Source organism: Caloenas nicobarica, chromosome 16 (assembly GCF_036013445.1).
Source record: "Caloenas nicobarica isolate bCalNic1 chromosome 16, bCalNic1.hap1, whole genome shotgun sequence".
NCBI classification, from domain to species: Eukaryota; Metazoa; Chordata; class Aves; order Columbiformes; family Columbidae; genus Caloenas; species Caloenas nicobarica.
In genome coordinates this window covers 12,654,337-12,667,719 of record NC_088260.1, presented here as the reverse complement: position 1 = coordinate 12,667,719, position 13,383 = coordinate 12,654,337, and positions in this window count along the sequence as shown.

The following is a 13,383-nucleotide window of genomic DNA, read 5'->3' as shown; positions in this document are numbered from 1 at the left end:
TATATCATCTACACCTCAGTGTCTGGGCTATTTTTGCCATTAAGAATCTTTTCTTTCTGCCTAGTAGTTTGCTCACACCAGTTGAAGTATCTGATTATCTGCAGTATCTCGGAGCCCAAGTGATAGTGCAGCGAGCTGGATTAGACTTAGAGATGTGGTAAGACAGCAGCATTTTATTAACTCAGCAGAGTATTTCTGAACAAAATAAATATTTTTTCTGCCATCTTCAGGGACACTCTGCAGCGATTATAACATTGTTCTGCAACAAGATGGGTAGTCCAGGCTCTGAGCACTTGTGATCCTGGGATTTCACAGAACAGCTCATAAGAGGAGAGTAACTTGTGCACTTACTAAATGGGCTGCAAAGTCAACGTTTGTCTTGTGATGCGGTGGTTGCAGAAGGGACAGAGAAGTTAAAGGCCAGTTTCAGCTTGGCTTACTATGCAAGTTCCCCTCCTGCTTTTCCAAGGGGTGATGGCGTTTTGCATTGGCGGCTGCGCATGTATGTACTGTTTCTGAGGAAGAGGGTTGGTAGTTGTTCCCTCAGGTCCTTGTGGCTTCACACACCGGTGCAGCCAAGGGAATAATCCCGTGCACCAGGGAACTTCTGCTCTCCTAGCCCCTGGCTGGTTCCACTGAAAGCAGCATTAGGGCCACTGCATGTGCCCAACTTCTTGTTTCTGTGGATCATGCTTGGGATTTGGGGATGAATGCTTTGCAAATGGCAGTTTTATAATGTATAATCTGACATCACCTTGAAATATCCAGCCAGGGCATGAAGTATAGTTGTCACCTGCCAGTTTGGCATACAATGTCACTCGTGTTTTGCTCTATTAGTTCAGAAGTGGCAGTGTATTAAAATCAAACCCTGCTTGTCCCTGCCAGCTTCACCAGCCTGGTTCCGTGCCCACTGTGTTGCCAGAAATTCCCCCCACTGTTTGCTGCGAGGTTCATGCAGAGCCACTCTGTCCAAAGTCTCTGTGCAGTTAATTATCTGTATTAAAATCAGGTTGATAAGATTTCTGGAGATGTCACGCTGAGCTGTGCAGGAGTGCAAAGCAAATGAAGGACCAGAGGCGGTGCAGCCAGTGCGGGACCGAGCTGAGGAGCTCAGGGTGAGCTGCGGCTGTGCGGGAGGACGAACACTCAGCCTATTGCACCCTCTGTGCATCCCTGACACAAAGGGGTGAGCGCTGTTGTTTATCCTCCCGGATAACGAAGGAAGAAGGAGTCTGTTCGTCCTAGTGGCGAGCGTCGTGCTCAAAAACACCAAAGGTCCCCACCACCCTTGCCCCAGCTTCACAGTTAAATTGCACAAGGAAAAACCTTCAGCGTTAACTTTCATGATAAACAAGCAGCGGAGGTTTCAAAAATTAACAGCAGTCCCCAAATGCCTCTTTCCGCAGGGAGACTATGGCCAAGCCGGCCACTTCTTTGCGGGAAGATTGGAGCCCCAACATGTTTCTTCACCCTGTCTGGGTTCCTCAATCTTCCTGTGCTAAGTTCTCCCAGACACACCATTCCTTGGAGTTCTTCCCTAGTAGTTCTACTCTTCTCTTACCTCTTGAACCCCCTCCTAATTGTTTTTTTGGGCTTCCAAGTTACCCTTCCACCTCCCGCGGAGCTGCTAATGAAGTGTGAGCATACACGGATGCAGGCTGCTCGGGAATTTGTCAGGGCACTTGCCCAGCCCTTGTTTTCTCATTAACCTGCTGCTGTGTGAGGAAGGAAGCGAGCGTGCCTCGTTTTGTCCCTGCCGCGAGCTTTCCCTCGGCAATCCAAGCCCTTGGATAGGTTTATTTTCTTTAAATATATCAATAACTGTTATTTTATTAGGAATGGAGCATGTGCCAACCGAATTGCCTGTGTAACCTATTTAAGTCAAGAAGTCACACGCTGACACGTTAGCTGTGAGCAGAACCACTTTAGGGGACGTGAGCTCAGATTCTCCGACGGCTTTACGCCCGTGGTACCCAAGCACGGCTTTGCGTCCTGTCTCTGAATAAAGATTAGTCACAGAAATGCTGAGATGAGACTAAGGACCCCCTACCTGAGTCATTTCATGCCTGTCCTACTCAGCATCCCAGAGAAGAGCAGCTTTTTTTCTTTTTCTGGTAAACACCAGCTTAGCAGGCTGTGTGATAAAACCGTAGGATTTAAGGCTGCGGAGTTCAAAGTAATTGCGAAGACGAGACGCCCGTATCTATTAAAAGCGATGGGATGTGTCAAGCCTGGCTGAGATGGTTTTGCAAATATGTGATTTGTCGTCTCACAACCTTATTGCTTAATAGGTGCAACGAATAAGAGCAATTTTCTGAGCAGAAGCTGCATCTCCCAAAATGACCAGGAAGAGGGGGATATGTCACCGAAGGGAATGTTGCTTCCCATGAAAAATTTCAAAGCAAGTGATTTTTTTTCCTTTAGCACTTCAATGCATGTTTTCAAAAGACATCACATTTTTTATATAGGAACTCAGCTAGAATTCCTTTTTTTTTTAATAAGTAAATAAAAAACCTTAATGGACAATCCTCCCCCAAAGTTGCAACATTATAAGAATGACATGTAAAATAAACAATATTTCAGCAGCTCTACAGAGGGCTTATGGTGGCACTCTGATTTACTATCAAGTCCAGTATTACAAATGGGATGTAGTTTGGTTTTCCTCAGCCTTTTTCAAACCTGAAGTACCAAATTTTGATCTATCTTCTGAGTGCCTATTGTGGGAAATTTGGAGGAACTCCACCGAAGTCAACTGCGTTGCCCTGGATTTACAGCGCTGTAAATGAGATCAGAATTTGGCTCCAACTATATTCCATTAATGAGTCAGATACTGGCAATGCAGCCAACATGCACCCAGAAATGGCTTTAACACAGCTTAGGATATTCAAAATCGGTTTATTGCAAGATGGGCTGAAGGCCAGGGTTCTGGGCTTCTCTTTTATTCTTTCCATGAAACTCACCTTTATGCAGAAAGCCAGCGCGGGGCTGATGCAAAACTTAAGAGCCATTTAATCTCTTAGAATAGCGCTTGTGAGATGCATAAACACTATGCTTTGCCTGCCCCAGAGCAGATTTATCGCTCGGAGTTCCAAGACGGTCAAGGATTTATCAACTTTTACAGGTTTTTAAAGATTTTCTATACTTTAAGTGACACAGAGAGACAGTTTGTAAAATGTAACGCCAGCACGGATGATCTGTTGCAGGCCGTAGATGGCACAGCAGGACAGGGGTTTGCAGCTGCCGTTTGGAAGTGCTGCGACAGGAGAAATAATAAATAAGGATTAAATGTTTTTGCTTTGGAGGAAATCCTTTAATCGACCGCTGAAGTCTTTATTTCAGTGTGACCTGAGTAAATACCTCACCTCTTTGAGGGTAAGCAACCGCGTCACAGGTTCTTCCTCCGCATCGCCAGCCCAGTTTCTCCGCACCACCTCAGGGTGAATTATGACGACCTCTCTATAAATTCATCTTGTGTGAGACATGTCCAAATCTCCTCCTTGTGACGTTGCGCGCGTCCGGAGCGAGCCGTGGTGCTGGCTGGCTGGCTGCTCAGTGCTGGCCGTCCGTCTGCTCGGTCCTGGCCTAGACCCGAGCGTGCGGTTGTGCAGGTGCGGGCTGAGATCCCAGGGGGCCGAACGGGGACATGTTCCAACCTCTCTGCAAAACACCCTTGTAAAACACCTCCGGTGCTTCCCGGGAGTAGGGGTGTGTGCGAAAGTCTGTGCACGTGCAGATATAGAAGCTGTAGAAACTGTGTGGCTTAGCATTGATCACAGCAAGACAAATAAAATGTGCTTCTGTTCTAGATGATCCATTCTGGCTTTAGTCCCTGGGGCTGTTTTCACTGTTGCTTCAGATGCCCCAAAACTAGAAAGCAAAACTGCAAACGGAGGGAAGAGGAGGTTTTAATTGCCACGTCCAGTGCGCAGCAGCAGCTGGAGCAGCTGGCACTAACTGGGATAAAGCAGATACAGTTCAATCTTGTGAGGCTGAACCAGAGATGCTGTAGGTTACTCAGAATCCGTGACAGCACCAGAATTTACCCACTTGCCTCATGGTGGAGGTTTCGGTTCATGTCGGCAGCAGGGCCGCTGGGTCGTGAGAACCTTCATAAACCGAGGGGCGCTGCAGGAGGAAGGGAACTGATCCCGGGTTTGCAGCAGAGTAATGCCGATCGGAATCTGCCCCAGAGCTGTTCGCCGGCCCTAATGATGCTCTGACTTCATAGCCCATGCAGTTGCACAGTCAGCTGCTCCCCCCTCCTTTTTCCTGGCCGGGTGAAATCACCTCATCAGGCGGCCGGCAGAGATTTCTCCGCGGAGGTTTTCACCAGATCGCTCATTGTCCCAGTCTCTGCGAGGCAGACAGCGCAGTCTCAAAGACGGGATCCACCCCAGCGAATGTCGCTATAAATGCGGGAAATGGGAGTTTCAGAGCAGATGCCCCTTGGGCACCTCTCCTGCTAATTTGCACTTAGATGGGTGCCTTTCCCTGAGCACTTTATTAATTAAGGCTTGCAGCCCACCTATGAGGCAAATAAGTTATTACTGCCCTCATTTTCCAGCAGCAACTGCAAGAAGTGGTTTGCCCGAAGCCACAAATCTAATCAGTGGCAGAACCAGGAGTGAGTGAGCTCTGCCCGCCTCCTGTGCTACTCAATGCACCCATTGCCTACCTGTAACAAAGTTAACGGCTTCCCTAAAACTTAGCATTTTTGTTAACACGATGTAAATGAAGATGGAGCACCCAAAAGAACGAGCCTTGCAAAATGAGAGCTCACCAGAAATCCTGCCATAGCCCAGGGATGAAGGCGCAATCTCGTGTTGAACCACAAAACCATCCTCCCCATAAATTATATACCTCTTCTTGTCGGTAAATTTAGCGGGAGGGTTCAAGCATAAATTTAAAAGAAGCTTTTATTGTAACCAATGCATCAATATAATTAAAACCAAACACAATTCTTTTCCTTTCTTAGGCTGGAGAAAACCCTGTGCCCTTGGAGAAAATTGTTTCCCCTTTTCCTCCAGGGAATCCAGAGCCCGAGCAGCAGCTGTGAAGAGTGGAGAGAAAGAAAGAAGTGGAAGATGTTGGAAGTGCTTTGGGCAATGTGAAGAAGGATTTGCACGGAAGGAGCTGTTCAAGGGCCCAGCAGCAAACCAGAGACACATACATGCTTATATATAGAAGAATGTAAACCCTCCTGTATGCATACGTTAAAACGTGCATGCCTTGTTGAGAACGTAAGCAACATTCCTTGTAGATGATGGTGGTCTGAGCATTCATGCTCTTGCAGTCTGAGTCAAAAGATTAGTGATGTCCTCGCTGTGCCGTTAGCGTTTTCTTCACTGCACCTTGTTTATGGCAACATAAACATTCCTTTCAATGCAGCAGGATGAAAAATAATCTGTCCATCCAGAGTTAAGGAATATATTGAGAGACCAAACTTGCTGCAAAATGGGCACGTCCCAGGCTGGGTGGTGGGGGAACAGGTGCTTGGCAGCTTGGACAACAGCCAGTTTGTGTGTGTATATATTAAGCGCTATAGCACCAGGTGAGAGAAGCTGTTCTTATGACTTTAGTTTGTCTGGTGCTACATTTAATATGTGTCTGGGGCTAAACTGCCTCTCTGTGGTGCTACAGTTTCCCCAGGAGGATGTTCTGAAACATGGGACAAGGAGAAATCTATTTTGGTTATTAATATTTATACACAAGATAGCAAAAAATAATACTTGTTGAGAAGGTGCTATTTTTTTTCCTTTCTTTCAATCTCTGCATAAATTAAGACAAAACAAAGAATCTAGCCCAGAACTTTATAAAACTCATTTTCTTTGGGGCAGTTTTTTTTTTCTTTTGACAGTTTGGAGCTTGGGAAGCAGCATTCATGAGGCAGCAAAGACACACCAGGGCTTTTCAGCGCAGCGTACACGTCAAAGTGAGCTCTTGCCGAACGTCCTGCGGCTCCAGGGCTGCGTGTTCTCCTGCACGGTGATTTGAGCAGTCTCAAATTCTGGCAACTGCATCTTGGCCAATCAACAGACTAGGGGATAACAGGAGAACTTGGCCTTACAAGTCAAAGGGCTTTTCTCAGTCTAGTACTGAGCACTTTTTTTTTTTTCTCGCAGCCAAAACTTACCTGTCACATTCAGGATACCTTCCAGATGCGATTTACAGTAATTGTTATGCACATTGTTTTAGAAACATTTTTCCCGAAACATTTTTCCCAGCTTCAGATATTTGCACCTCCCATGGCAGGAGGGAGTTGTCAAAGGCATAAAGGAATGTTAACAACCCAATTTCCCAAGGAAGTTTGGCTCCATGTCTTTTAAAAATACTTCCTAACCCTTGCCCAGCCAAGGAACGAGCCAAGTGGCCACGATGTCCAAGTGTTTCTCGCTACTGCAGAAAAAATGTTTCTAAGAAATCTAAAAGCTGAATTCTCCCTTTATCAAATATTCACCGATGTGGTTTGGCCCCCTGTGCACATATTTGTGGGTATTATTGATCCCAGTCAGTTTGCAAACAGCAGAAAGGAGCAAATTGTTCCTAATGAATAACCTTGTTCTACTTCATATAATGTGCAGTGTTGGGAGGGATCGTGTAGCTCAGTGCGTAGTTTGGCTGTCAACGGAGTTTGGGTGGCCTCAGAACCACAGGGACCGATAAAACATTTTCCTGCCAGTTTTGGCCCAATGTTCAGTAACACTCGGCATCCTGCCCTCAATCCCGGCTCGGTCTCCTGCTGAAGTCAGTAAGAATTCTTCCAGAGGAGGAGCCGCCGCTGATTTCAGCAGGGTTGCAAGTGCTGGGTCAGTGACTGCTGGATCTGACAGTCTTAAAAATAAAATTTGCTGCAAATCACTCGAATGAGGAAGTGAAATTGTGTTTATGGGGTTGGACAAGTCAGATTTGAACAGAAAACAATTGATTGGGGAAGACTGGACGCGTCACTTTGCTCCGCAGGACACGCAGGCTGCAGGACGCCCCCCAGAACTGGCCCCCACCCTGTGTGTGTACCCACGACACGGGCCGGCTGGTGACAGTGTGAGAGAGGGCTCTCCAAAATCCCTCACCTGTAACAGGTATTAGCTCCGGAGTTCTGGATGTTGAATCAATGTCTCACCTGGAATCTGCATTATTCCGTTTTCCCTTGCATCTCCTGTGCAGTTTGCACGGCCGTTGGTTCTGCCACGCCAGCTTTTTGGCTCTGAGCCTTCTTGTAGTGTTTTTCCCAAAGAGGTGACTCCCTGAAACAGCACAGCACAGCAAAAGGAAAGTTCTGTTCTTACCGTGGTATCCTCACCTTGGGAAAGCCCCTTGAATTGTCATCAACCTCAGTAGCAAAGTGACGGACCAATGTCCCTCAGCCCTAACCCTCCCTGGACAGGCCTTTCTGCAAAAACCCCAAGCCCCAGAACTGCCTGATCAGTCTCCTCCTTGGTGGTTCCCAACATTCCGCAGACACGTGCTGCCCGTTGTGATTTCCGTAAAACAACCAGCAAATCCGTGGTGCTTCCCAAGCGCAAACAAGAGCAGGTCCAGTACCCCAAATCTTGCTTTAATCCTGATTTGCTTCACTTTTGCAGTTCTAAATCAGATGTTTCGTGTGAATCAAGGGTTAAGTTTTGGAGACTTTCATCTCTTAGTTGCTGGGTCAAGCAAGCTTTGCTAGAGAAACAGCTTACCAGCACTTCAGAGCCAGCACTCACTGTACATAAATCAAATGACTGACTAGAGGGTATGTATTTGTCAAAGCCTTACATTTTCCGGTATAATTGCTGTTCTTGAATGCCTCTGTTTTTTGACAAGGGGTGTTTTTATCCTTTTTACAATCTCTGATTTAACCCTGGTTGGTGTTTGTATTGGAAAAGACAGCATTCCGTGTACTCCCCTAGTGCTGTCCGGACTGTATTGCAGCCGTTGTGTGAGATGCGGGGTTTCTGTACCGCACCAAGGGGTAGGAAACCAGCACAGTTCCTCTCGCTCCTCTTTTCTTTATTTTTTACAGCAGCCAAGAAGTCATTGATTTTGATCGGCTCTGCAGTCGTGCCTCCACAAAGACTGGGGATGGCTCTCAAAATGAAAAAATAGAGCTCAGCTTAGGTTTCAGCAGCCGGAGGAGGAGGTTATGAGATCATAGTCTATATAGAACGCCGCATAATGTGGCTGTGAGGAAAGTCTTTATTAATTTTTAAAGCGGCACTCCACCAAGACAGCTCCCATCGCATATTGGAACTTCATATTTCAAGTTCAAAAAGCAGCCTGGTGTGGACTGCAAATCATCTCCTCTCCCCCTGCCTGTGAAAATAAGTCCTTTGGGCAAATTACTTCTAAGATGGCACTGCTGTCTGCAGTGTTACACCCAGGACAGAATTTAGCCTTTCGATTCCAGATTCCTCCTCTACCTTAGAATTATTTTCAGTAGTTATAAAAATACGGAATGGGAGCAGTTCTACCTCCTGTATTGTGCTGGAACAGTGATGCCTCCTGTGTCAGACACTTTCATGTGCCCAGGAGAGGCATCACCTGATAAAAACATAAAGCAAATCATCAAAATCAGTGAAGAATGAGAAACCCATCCTACTGCTGGTTTAGAGCATGCAGAAATTACCCTGAAGCCCATTACTAAAGCAATTTACTTGAATCAGAAACACTCGTTAAATCAGTTTAATCTGATTTGTGAATTTGCTTCGTTTCTCTATCAAGCTAAGATTACAAGGGTCTCACCGCCACTGCAAAAGCAGCAGCGATACCTTCTAGGGAAAAAGATGACAACCCCATTTGGTGAAACCGGTGCTGTTTCTGTGTCCACATGCACCTTGGAATCGGGCACTTTTCCCCCAGATGAAACCGTTTGGTTCAGCGTTGCTGTTGCTGTCGTCATCGCAGGGGGAGCAGCCAGAGGAGAATCTCACTTTGGGGAGGACGATGGAGAACGGGGAAGCAAAACTAAAGATCTTTGCCTCTGAAAAACTGCACTAGCACTTACAAAGGGTTCGTGATGAGGGCAGAATAGCGAACCTACCTTAATTTTAATTTCCTGACAAGTGGTTTTAAAACATCTGTCCATGAGCGTGACAGAAGGCTGAGTTACGTAGAACTACCTGTGACTCCACGTTAAATGCTGGACTCACATTTTTTTGTCCATGTGGAAGCCTCCTGGCTGTATCCTACCTCCACAAGAGGAAGGTATTTACCTTCACGACTTTGCTTAGAGCAAATTTAAGGTATTCTACCTTCACAACATTTCTTAGAGCAAATTTACTAACGGCAAATTTGATTTTGAATCCAAGCTTCAAGATCAGCCTCATTCTTGTGTAACGCTTTGCGAGGCACTGCTTGCTGCGTGCTGAGCGAGACTTGTTCATCTCTCATGGTACAAAAGGTGAGGAGAGGAGACACTGCCCATGTTATTTCAGAATCCAAAAGCTTAGGAAATCCTTAGGAAGAGACTAGTAGATCAGCTAGTCTGACTGGAGGAGAGGAATCCTCCCTTGCTGCTCCTACCTTGGTCTTTACGTCTGTCCTTTTCATTCCAAAGCCCGGCTTTGCTCACTGTACAGGTGTTAATCCATCCCTGTTCCCAGTCTAAGACACTCTCGTGGTTCTTCCCTCCTGCCTTGGCTCACGCTGCAGCTGCGTGATGAGAATGCATCAGCGTTCGCCCCAAACTCGGGTCTTCCAACCAGCTCTGCCCTGAGCAGCTGTGTGGAAAAGCGGACGGGGCCACTCAAACCTGCAGAATTTCCATTTAAAACTACAAAATACAAACCAGGTGATTATTATTTTTTTTTCTGGCAATCTTTATTTGAATACAAGAGTGAATTTTCATGTACCTCCGATGACACTTCTACAGCGTTCAGTGCATGAATACTTGAGTACTTGAATTTCACGGGTTTTTTAATATTTACAGAAAGTGACTTTGGAGCTTTGACAAATATTCACTGAAAGCATCTGGGGATTGAACTGCCATTATTAGTTACATCCGTTATTAGTTACAGATGCTATCTAAGCAGAGAGCAAAACCAGCTACAACGCAATTGGGCTTTCAGGGCTATTACAGCACAACCTTTCCAATCCATTCAAAGACCAGAGTTTATCCCATCACCTTCAGTCCTTAGGACGTTTGCAGATTTTCCCGTCTGCTCCCAGGTGCGTTGCTAACGGGATAACCCAGAGGAAACGCAGTGAATCCACAGCTCCCTGCACATTCCCGCTTTAGGACCGTTTGGATTTAAACTCTTGCAGAGTCACTGTGCGAGTTTCCCCCCTCTGCTCCCTGCTGATCATCCCAGTTCATGAAGGCTCCTGGTCATGGTTGGATGTGGCTTCTCTCTTTTGTAAAAGGAATTTCATATGCTGAGACTCTTTGTACATATTTATAATGACTTTATTAAAAAAAAAAAAAAGAAAAATAACTGTTCAATGGCGAAAAAAAGGCTCCGAGTTTTGTTTCCTTTCTGAGAGAATAATTTCTTTCCACAACCCTGTTTCTCCATGGACATCAACAGACGTTTCTCATCACTTGTCATTAGAACTGAAGTTTCCCCTGTACGTTTTCTGGTCCAAGTGTGGTGTTGTGTCGGAAAGCAGAGCTGTCCCGCTGGCCAAACCCATCACAGAGCCACTCCTGCCACGGCGTCCGGGCCCGAAGAATAAGGGCTGAAGGATGTTGGTTTAATTTAAAAGCTATGTAATAGTGGCCTCTAGTAAATTCTTTAATCTTGCAGGAATTACGATGATCTCTTCCAGTAGAATGAATATCCACATTTTCCAGGAGCATTTAGAAAAAAAATCAGAATTAGAGGTGGCTTTTCAAACATTTTCAAAGCAGATACCACCAACCCTTTAATTAATTGGCATTACCCTGAAAACTGTCGCTGAAACCTTTAATAAACTGAGTGTCCACAGAATAATTTTCCAATTTCCTAGTGAATATACCAGACTATTGTACATAACAACATCTTTATGGCCACTGAAAATCCTGCTTCCGTCCTACTGAACTCTATTCCCCCATCCCAAAAAGGCTGTTCCCATCGGAGATGGCCCCTGGATTCCTTGGCTTAGTTCTCCGCTTTCAAGGGATCCATTTGGCAAGAATCACATCACTTTATTTCAGAAAGTCAAGCTTTTCTTCGTTAACTTCCCCATACCTCTCAGGCCAGATTTGGAGCATCTTCCCCGGTCAGGCTCTGCTGCTCCTCGTTTCTCCTCTAGTCATACTGAACTATTTCCAAATAAATGTTCAGCCTTAATCCTGTTACCACGAGCTCCTGTTTGCTTTAATTCTCCTCCCTGTGGAGTTGCACAGCAGGAGGGGAAGGTGCAGTCAGTACATCCACACACACCGGCTCATTTCCCCCAGGTACCGTTCCTCCTGATTATCCACTCAAGTGGGATTGTAACCTTACGGCCATTTCCATAGTAATGAGCGCGGAAGATGCCACCAGTGCCTAATGAGGCACTTTCTCTGGGTTTAGTGAAAGAGAAAGCTCTAGCAAACAAACAGCAGCTCCATTTGCACGCAAGTGCCACGAGGCCCCCTCAGCAGAGATGGAAACTATGGCAATATGAAGTGTGTAGAGTCTTGCATCTGGGCAGGAACAACCCCAGGTTCCAGTGTAAGTTGGGGAACGAGCTGTTGGAGAGCAGTGTAGGGGAAAGGGACCTGGGGGTCCTGGGGACAGCAGGATGACCATGAGCCAGCACTGGGCCCTTGTGGCCAGGAAGGCCAGTGGGACCTTGGGGGGGATTAGAAGGGGGGTGGTCAGTAGGTCAGAGAGGTTCTCCTGCCCCTCTGCTCTGCCCTGGTGAGACCTCATCTGGAATATTGTGTCCAGTTCTGGGCCCCTCAGTTCCAGAAGGACAGGGAACTGCTGGAGAGAGTCCAGCGCAGCCACGAAGATGCTGAAGGGAGTGGAGCATCTCCCGTGTGAGGAAAGGCTGAGGAGCTGGGGCTCTGGAGCTGGAGAAGAGGAGACTGAGGGGCGACTCATTAATGGGGATCAATATGGAAAGGGGGAGTGTCAGGAGGATGCAGCCAGGCTCTTCTCGGTGACAACCAGTGATAGGACAAGGGGCAATGGGTGCAAACTGGAACACAGGAGGTTCCACTTAAAGATGAGAAGAAACTTGTTCCCGGTGAGGGTGCCAGAGCCTGGCCCAGGCTGCCCAGGGAGGTTGTGGAGTCTCCTTCTCTGCAGACATTCCAACCCGCCTGGACACCTTCCTGTGTAACCTCAGCTGGGTGTTCCTGCTCCGGCGAGGGGATTGGACTGGATGAGCTTTCAAGGTCCCTTCCAACCCCTGACGTTCTGTGATTCTGTGTTAATTCTGTTAACAGTCCGAGGTATCTCCTTGAAGAGCTTTTTCTGAAGCAGAGGTGTTACCATCACGACTCCACCACCACAAGTGGATTATCCAGCCCCGGTGTAAGCCAGGCGGGCTTCTGAAGCAATGCAGCTGCCTCTGTAATTCTGCCCTCAAACTAGTCAACCTGACTAAACCCAGGTTCTGCAGGGGGCCCTGCGTCCGGATGCCTGAACATCGCTGGTACCAGCCGTGCTCTATGGGCTCTGTGCTGTGTGAGCACATTTTGTTTTGGTTTTGGACCCAGGCAGGTTGAGGATGCGGAGCAGCACCGGTTTTCAAAGCCAAGACGCCTTGTCTCAAGTGGCTGTGCATGTTGCAGAGATACTTGAATTGGCGAGATGCTCTTGGCTGGGGTCTCAACTTTTCACCTAGTCAAACCCAACTTGACTTCAGTCTCTCCTTGCCTCTCACTGTTCTCTCCATATGCTAGGAAATCAGAAAGGCTGATTATGAAAATTAAAGAGCAGAAACTTTCCTGAGAAAAGCAAGCAACATTTCCAGCTTCACTAGCATGGTCTTTCCCAAGTTTCTTGAGATTTCGTTATGATAACAACATGTGCAATTTGTGGAATCAACTGCAAAAACACGGCTGCTGAGAAATGACATTTCTCTGACCCCAAAGAAACTTTGGTGGTTCTGAAACAGTGTTTTGCAAGAGCAACAGTGTGATATACTCTGAAGTTACAGATTCAGGGAAGTTATCCCCATTTAATGTGAAAAATCAATGTTTTGAGCCACAGGGGGACAGATTTTTCCAGTATACCAGGTTATACACATGCAATTCACAGCATGCTTTCCTTATACACACGATTTTTATCTATACTAAAAGGACAGAAAAGAAAAGGAAACATCTCAGGCAGTTTACAACCAAGAAAAAACCTTGGCTGTAATTTAGCCATGGAGTTTGCCATAACGTAAAACATCTTCCTTGCCTTTGAGGATAAAGTTTCCAATTAGTCACAATTGTTATGTTGGCTCTTGGAGAACAGATGCACAGGCAACTAAATAGGGGTG